This window comes from Bos mutus, chromosome 12, assembly GCF_027580195.1.
Source record: "Bos mutus isolate GX-2022 chromosome 12, NWIPB_WYAK_1.1, whole genome shotgun sequence".
Classification (NCBI taxonomy): domain Eukaryota; kingdom Metazoa; phylum Chordata; class Mammalia; order Artiodactyla; family Bovidae; genus Bos; species Bos mutus.
Window position 1 is genome coordinate 35,930,786 of NC_091628.1, and position 8,668 is coordinate 35,939,453.

An 8,668-nucleotide genomic window follows, 5' to 3' on the forward strand; every position below is an offset into this window, starting at 1 on the left:
CTGCCAGGCTCCTCTGTCCGTGAGGTTCTCCAGGCAAAAATACTGGAGCGGGTGGCCATTTCCTTCTCCTGGGGATCTTCCCGACCCAGGGATTGAACCCACATCTCCTGCCCGTTAGCAGGCAGATTCTTTACCACTGAGCCACCTGGGAAGCCCATATCATTTGTAGATAGGTTTAGAAGGACAGAAAGCAGTCACTTTTCCTCCAGATGATAGAGAAGGGATAAGAAATGGTCCCTGGCCACCTTCCAGGCTGCCCTCCACACAGCCTGTTACAGGAACATGTGACTTTTTAAATAGATGCACTCACAAGCTATGAAGATTATGACTCTTGGGTATTAAAAGACTGGGTCAAAATAATTACAGACGACTACTGACCACTTTTAAGAGTTTATAGACAGGTTTGGCCTCATGCCTGAAAATTAGAGCTTGAACTCTAAAAACGATCATCCTAATATATATCTCAAGCCACTCATTTCTAATTTGTTGTAGGTGAAAAAAAGCTCTACTTTTGTGTTATTTGTGGAGAGTCCACCCAAGTTCCCTGTGTCAGGTTGGCCACAGCAAGCCCGTAAGAGGCAGTGGGAACAGCCCAGCTGCTAAGGCTTTCTTGTTCAGGGTTTATTAGGACACCTCAACCCTTCCATGCATGGGCAGCTGTGGGCAGGTAAATCTGGGTTGAATCAGGAAGGTGAAGGTGGGAATCTGGGGGTGGCCAGGGCCTGAGCGGTCCCTCACGCTGTCCCTGACCTCAGGGAAGAGCCTGAGGAGAGGTAGGGTGCTGAGGGGTCTGTCGTGGGTACAGGGAGCTCACTCACTTGTCAGACTTGGTTCCTCATCTTAAAGCGCCAGCTGAACAGTATCTGAGGGTCACAGAAACCCAATAAGATAATTTACATCAAAGTGTCCACGCAGCAAAGCGCTAAGTGATTACACTTGTCTCTGTTTTCCACCAGGTGGATCCCAGGCTGGGGGGTGGATGGATGGGGTTCTAGAAGGAATGACCCTCCCAAAGCTTGGGGAAAGCGTCCATTTACTCAAAGCCTGAAATAAGTACAATTTGGGGGGGCAGGGGGTGGAGTGGCTGAGACCACCAAGAAGGGGAGGAGAGGCTCTGTTACCCTGCACCTGGAGAAAGATCTCAAAAGAAAAAAGCTTTGATTCATATTGTTAGGGTCACTTCACACCTCCTTCCGAGTTACCAAGTGCTCCTGAGCTGGGGTGGCCACGCCTCCTCCGTGTGGGGGGCGCAGCTCAGGGCAGGAGCACAGCGGGGGCGGTGGGGGGCGCGCAATTCTGGAGCTGGGGAGTTACTTCCGGAAGCTGGCAGCCTTTTCACCCTGCACCGGCAGGGCTGAGGGGCCCGCTCTGGTGACACCGCCTTCCGTTCCTGCCTGTCGCTAATTATTTATCTACTCAGCCAAGATTTACAGAGCGCCCACTGAGCACCAGGAACTGTTGGGCAACAGGACTGGGAGCAAACAAAATACCAACAAATACCTGAAGATGAGTGCACTGGAGAGAAATAAAAGGGAAAGAAGTGGTGCCAGGGGCCAGGCGGTACAGCGTGCCCAAGGGGAGGCCTCTGGGCTGGGGTGACGCCTCCTCCAGGACACCTGCTTCCAGCATCTATCCTGCCCTCTGCTGGACCCAGAGGAGTCTGTCTGCCTCTCAGGAACCTCCCGTCACCAAGAACATGTCCAAGTTCAACCCTGACTTCATTCTCCAGCCACATGGGTCTGCGTTCCCGTTAGCAGACTCTGACTCGTTTATTCATCACGATGAAACAGCTCCTGTGTCCGGATCCACCAGGTCCAGGAAGAGAAGGAACAAGACAGGCCTCGCCCTGTCCTCTGCAGTGGAGCCCCGGTTAGTCCCCGCCCAGGTCCAGCAGCAGGGGCTCTTCCCAGTCCTCTGAGCACAGATAGCCCGGCCACAGATGGACGCAGCCTGTGGCTAAAGCAGTGGGATCTCGAGTTTGCTTTTTAACAGCCGCCCCATCTTTCCTCATGATCAATCAAAAAGGCCAGTGATGTGATGTATGAGATTGTGAAATTAATATAGAAGTACATTGGCTTTGAGATTAAATACGGAAGCAAGTCCAGGTGCAGGTCTCCTCTGCAGCCTTACTCGATGTCCGTATTAACCCGTGGATGCAAACCTGCCCCAGAGGTCCTGCACTGCAGATATTCACACACAAACCCGCACAGACGCACACGGCCATGTCGGTCTGCTTTTCTTAGGTCATTTTCTCTGTGATGGTGTCTCACTCAGTAATACGCCCCAGAACTCTCTCCAGGTCTGTGTGTAGCTCCTCTTTTTCCATCACCTCCACTAGCTTTGTTCGTAGTGATGCTTTCTAAGGCCCACTTGACTTCACATTCCAGGATGTCTGGCTCTAGGTCAGTGATCACACCATCGTGATTATCTGGGTCGTGAAGATCTTTTTTGTACAGTTCTTCTGTGCATTCTTGCCACCTCTTCTTAATATCTTCTGCTTCTGTTAGGTCCATACCATTTCTGTCCTTTATCAAGCCCATCTTTGCATGAAATGTTCCCTTGGTATCTCTAATTTTCTTGAAGAGATCTCTAGTCTTTCCCATTCTGTTGTTTTCCTCTATTTCTTTGTATTGATTGCTGAAGAAGGCTTTCTTATCTCTTCTTGCTATTCTTTGGAACTCTGCATTCAGATGCTTATATCTTTCCTTTTCTCCTTTGCTTTTCGCTTCTCTTCTTTTCACAGCTATTTGTAAGCCCTCCCCAGACAGCCATTTTGCTTTTTTGCATTTCTTTTCCATGGGGATAGTCTTGATCCCTGTCTCCTGTACAATGTCACGAACCTCATTCCATAGTTCATCAGGCACTCTATCAGATCTAGGCCCTTAAATCTATTTCTCACTTCCACTGTATAATCACAAGGGATTTGATTTAGGTCATACCTGAATGGTCTAGTGGTTTTCCCTACTTTCTTCAATTTAAGTCTGAATTTGGCAATAAGGAGTTCATGATCTGAGCCACAGTCAGCTCCTGGTCTTGTTTTTGTTTACTATATAGAGCTTCTCCATCTTTGGCTACAAAGAACATAATCAATCTGATTTCAGTGTTGACCGTCTGGTGATGTCCATGTGTAGAGTCTTCTCTTGTGTTGTTGGAAGAGGGTATTTGCTATGACCAGTGCATTTTCTTGGCAAAACTCTATTAGTTTTTGCCCTGCTTCATTCCGTATTCCAAGGCCAAATTTGCCTGTTACTCTAGGTGTTTCTTGACTTCCTACTTTTGCATTTCAGTCCCCTATAATGAAAAGGACATCTTTTTGGGGTGTTAGTTCTAAGAGGTCTTGTAGGTCTTCATAGATCTGTTCAACTTCAGCTTCTTCAGCGTTACTGATTGGGGCATAGACTTGGATGACTGTGATATTGAATGGTTTGCCTTGGAAACGAACAGAGATCATTCTGTCATTTTTAAGATTGCATCCAAGTACTGCATTTTGGACTCTTTTGTTGACCATGATGGCTACTCCATTTCTTCTGAGGGATTCCTGCCCGCAGTAGTAGATATAATGGTCATCTTAGTTAAATAGAAAGCACCACTACGAACAAAGCTAGTGGAGGTGATGGAATTCCAGTTCAGCTATTTCAAATCCTGAAAGATGATGCTGTAAAAGTGTTGCACTCAATATGCCAGCAAATTTGGAAAACTCAGCAGTGGCCACAGAATTGGAAAAGGTCAGTTTTCATTCCAATCCCTAAGAAAGGCAATGCCAAAGAATGCTCAAACTACCGCACAATTGCACTCATCTCACACGCTAGTAAAGTAATGCTCAAGATTCTCCAAGCCAGGCTTCAGCAATATGTGAACCGTGAACTTCCTGATGTTCAAGCTGGTTTTAGAAAAGGCAGAGAAACCAGAGATCAAATTGCCAACATCCGCTGGATCATGGAAAAAGCAAGAGAGTTCCAGAAAAACATCTTTTTCTGCTTTATTGACTATGCCAAAACCTTTGACTGTGTGGATCACAATAAACTGTGGAAATTCTGAAAGAGATGAGAATACCAGACCACCTGACCTGCCTCTTGAGAAATTTGTATGCAGGTCAGGAAGCAACAGTTAGAACTGGACATGGAACAAGAGACTGGTTCCAAACAGGAAAAGGAGTACGTCAAGGCTGTATATTGTCACCCTGCTTATTTAACTTTTATGCAGGGTACATCATGAGAAACGCTGGACTGGAAGAAACACAAACTGGAATCAAGATTGTGGGGGGAAATATCAATAACCCCAGATATGCAGATGACACCACCCTTATGGCAGAAAGTGAAGAGGAACTCAAAAGCCTCTTGATGAAAGTGAAAGTGGAGGGTGAAAAAGTTGGCTTAAAGCTCAACATTCAGAAAACAAAGATCATGGCATCTGGTCCCATCACTTCATGGGAAATAGATGGGGAAACAGTGGAAATAGTGTCAGACTTTATTTTTCTGGGCTCCACAATCACTGCAGATGGTGACTGCAGCCATGAAATTAAAAGATGCTTACTCCTTGGAAGAAAAGTTATGACCAACCTAGATAGCATATTCAAAAGCAGAGACATTACTTTGCCAAGAAAGGTCCGTCTAGTTAAGGCTATGGTTTTCCAAGTGGTCATGTATGGATGTGAGGGTTGGACTGTGAAGAAGGCTGAGTGCCGAAGAATTGATGCTTTTGAACTGTGGTGTTGGAGAAGACTCTTGAGAGTCCCTTGGACTGCAAGGAGATCCAACCATCCATTCTAAAGGAGATCAGCCCTGGGTGTGCTTTGGAAGGAATGATGCTAAAGCTGAAACTCCAGTACTTTGGCCACCTCATGCGAAGAGTTGACTCATTGGAAAAGACTCTGATGCTGGGAGGGATTGGGGGCAGGAGGAGAAGAGAGGATGAGATGGCTGGATGGCATCACTGACTCGATGGACGTGAGTCTGGGTGACTCTGGGAGTTTGTGATGGACAGGGAGGCCTGGCGTGCTGCGATTCATGGGGTGGCAAAGAGTTGGACATGACTGAGTGACTGAACTGAACTGAATGTTCAGAGCGGCAATTGTGGCTTGTTAGTGCCTAGCTGTCACACTGTTACCAGTTTTTCACAAAGAGCAACCCCCTTTCCCTGCTCCCTGGCACCTCCATCTCCTTGAAAACTACACTTCCCTTTGTAGCAAGCACCATGTGGATTTTCAAGCCTAACTCAGGGCTTTGCGTTTTCCCAAGTGGATTCCAACCTGCTGACCTTGGCCTATCCCTCGGCTTCATTAGACCCTCCATGGAGAAGGCAATGGCACCCCACTCCAGTACTCTTGCCTGGAAAATCCCATGGACGGAGGAGCCTGGTAGGCTGCAGTCCATGGGGTTGCTAAGAGTCGGGCACGACAGAGCGACTTCACTTTCACTTTTCACTTTCATGCATTGGAGAAAGAAATGCAACCCACTCCAGTGTTCTTGCCTGGAGAATCCTAGGGACGGGGGAGCCTGGTGGGCTGCCCTCTATGGGGTCGCACAGAGTTGGACACAACTGAAGCAACTTAGCAGCAGCAGGCCGCATATTCAGTTTATATGAATATGTTGGAAGCAATTCCTTCCAACTTCATGTCACCTGTCAGTTTAACGCGCCTAAGGCCATTTCAGCCAGTAAAAGTGTTGACCGTGGAATGCCTCCAGACTCTTCCTTTGCGCTCCACCACAGTTCATTTACCAGCAGGATTTGAGTTTGGAGTTTTCCAGGTAAATGTATTTAGCTGTCTCTGGTTCCCACGTTTTCTTCTTAAGAGTAAGGATATTATGACAGACTGGGCGAACAGCCTGAGTGTGTTTACGAATCTGGTATCCTCTCCAAGGACACACTCACCGAGGTCCCCGCAGGTGGGGGGTACTGATAAACACAGATGATTCCAGAAGCAGTCATGGTGTGGAGGGCAGGTGTGTCCAAACAGAACAGAAACGTGCTGGGGGTGATGGGCACGCCAAGCACCACAGGAGAGAACTGGGCTGGAAATGGTTTCTTTGGGGCCGAAAGGAGCACAAAGTAAACCAAGGAAGATGCAGCCTTTGGCCAGGAAGGGAGACAGTGTTCAGCCTGGCATTCTTCCTTTTCTTTGAGATGCTGCATGACTTATCAAGGCCTCTTTCTACCACTTGGTGATACGACTGGCTGGCCGGTTTCTGGGGAGCCCAGTATTTTGAAATCTTACCATCCAGGGCCGTAAATGCTCTGCTGAGATTATTTCTTATTCAGGACTCATCTATGGGGCAGGAAAGTCTCGTATTTAAAATGTTTTTTAAACCATCATCTAATATTAACACAGCAGCTCTAAATATTCAGTGTTATTTGGTCTTAATTCTGTTATAGATGGGAAAATCACCTAATAACATTCCACTCAAAATTTTCAGGCACTTTATTAATTGTGATATTTACACAATTAATATTTACAAGACATTAAAAATGGTTTTGGGCAATTGTGACTCACAAGAACTCAATAAAGCATTAATTTTTCTCATTTGCCCTACCTTTTCCAAAAGAAACAGATCTCAGTGTTAACAGATATGTGTTTGCCTGTGTTCGTAGCAGCTTTATTCACACTTGCCAAAAACTAGAAGCACTACAGGTGTCCATCAACAGATGAACAGATTTTTTTAAATGTGGCTCACATACACAATAAAATATTACTCAGCCTGAAAAAAAAAAGGAAATTATGACACAGGCTACCATATGGGTGAAACCTGACATTATGCTCAGTGAAATCAAACACAAAAGGACAAAGACTGTAAGATTCCACTTCCTTGGGGTCCCCAGATTAGTCACATTCACGGAGATAGAAGGATGGCTTCCACGATCTTGGGCCGGGGGACGGGGCATAACTAATGGGCAGAGGGTCTCAGCTTGGGAGGATGAAAAGCTTCTGGAGCTGGTGCTGGGGATGGTCTCACAGTGATGTGAGTGTGCTTCAAAGTGCACACACAAAATAGCTAATACGGTGAATTTTATGTCATGTATATTTTACTGTAATTTTTTAAGATGTCTTTTCTCAACACAAGAGACAATGGATTGTCTTCACACAAGACACTGCTGGTGACCATAAGCACTAAGAAGAGTTCTGGGCTCAGACATACCTCAAACACTACGAACGTCTCCAAACCAGTTTATTAGTGCTATAATGCCCCCAAATAACTCCCTAAGCCCGTAGATTAACTGTAAACATGACGCAAACACAAGTCTGAGCCTGGAGCCTTCCTGCCCCACAGAGAACACTCCTTTTCAAGTGCGGTCAGGTCATCCAGAGAAGAAGCCCATGTTCAGACACAGGAGGGACTTTTCCTCACCTCAGAAGTGCTCACCGTGGTCTCTGCCGCCTGTGTCAGGAGAACATTGAAAACAGAGCTACTCTCGGGATAGAGATGAAAGGCAGAGGAAATGCCCGTGGCCAGGTCGTGAGAGCTCACGCACATCCCGGGCCCCCAGAGGTGGAGCACTGCAGCACTGCGTCCCTGCAGTGACGGCCTGGGCTTCACTTCTGCCCTAGACAGACACAGAAGCGCCTGTGACACTCACACAAGTCCAGAAACATGTAGGGGAAGAGTTTGCTCCTGACAGTCAGCACAGCTTTTACTCACAAAAAGCATTTTGATGGGCTTTTTGTTCTCAAGCATCATGACTACCTTTGCATTTCTGAAAACGTACACAAAGCTCCCAGAACAGCAAAGAGAGCCATCATCTTTACAAGAAGCAGAAAATGGACACCTCTGTGGTTGTCGTCCTTTTTTGAAAAGTGATTTGTCTCTGTCTTGTCAGGACAAGAAAGTCCTTCTGTTTATTGCCTGAGGTGGTGAGGCAGAGCTGAGCTGCTGCGTGTTTGCTGCCTCAGCGCCATTCTGAGCGGCCAGGAGGCTGGGGGCGTGGGAGGTGGTGGCGTAGGGGGACCCTAGCCCTTCATGCACTCAGACCCTGGACAGCAGGGGCAGAGCCCCCGTGATCCTTCTGTCCTGACCCGCCCAAGCCTCCCATGTGCCCTGAGATGAGACCCTAAGGAACTGAACAAAATCCCAGTCTTTTGTTTGAATTGACCAGCCCTGCCTTACCCCCAGACCCTAATAAAGGGCACCCAGGTCCTGCCTCTCCTCCCCACTCTTCTTTCTGCACCTGCGTCAACCCATCCTCCCAGTTTGTCCTCCAGGACCCTCAAGTCCTCAGCTTCTCTGTCCCAACTCCCGGGTCACTGTCCAGACTGCGTGCACTGCTCCACCGGAGCTCAGAGCAGAGGGTGGACACGTGGTCCGGTTGGAAGGAGAAGAGACCTGAACGGGTAGATGTTCAGCACTTGGACTTTCATGCGCAGGAAAGCCCAGAGGCCGGTGAGGAAACGCAGCTGACCCCAGGGATGAAGAAGGAACAGTTCTAGACTCGTCCAGGCTGGCCCCACACGGCTCTCCTTGCAGGAGAGAGGACTGCTCACCTCCTCACAGCCAGGGACAGCGCCGGAGGGAGCAGGCGAGCGGTGCCCCCAGGATAGAGGCAGCAGTGGGCCCTTCAGTCAGAGAGGATGGCACTGGGGAGGGAATGGCGCTCACTTGCAGATTCTAAGACAAACAGTTCCTTGGTTCTTTCGCATTTGACCATCCCTGAAGCAGAGAGCTGTGTCCTACCACTG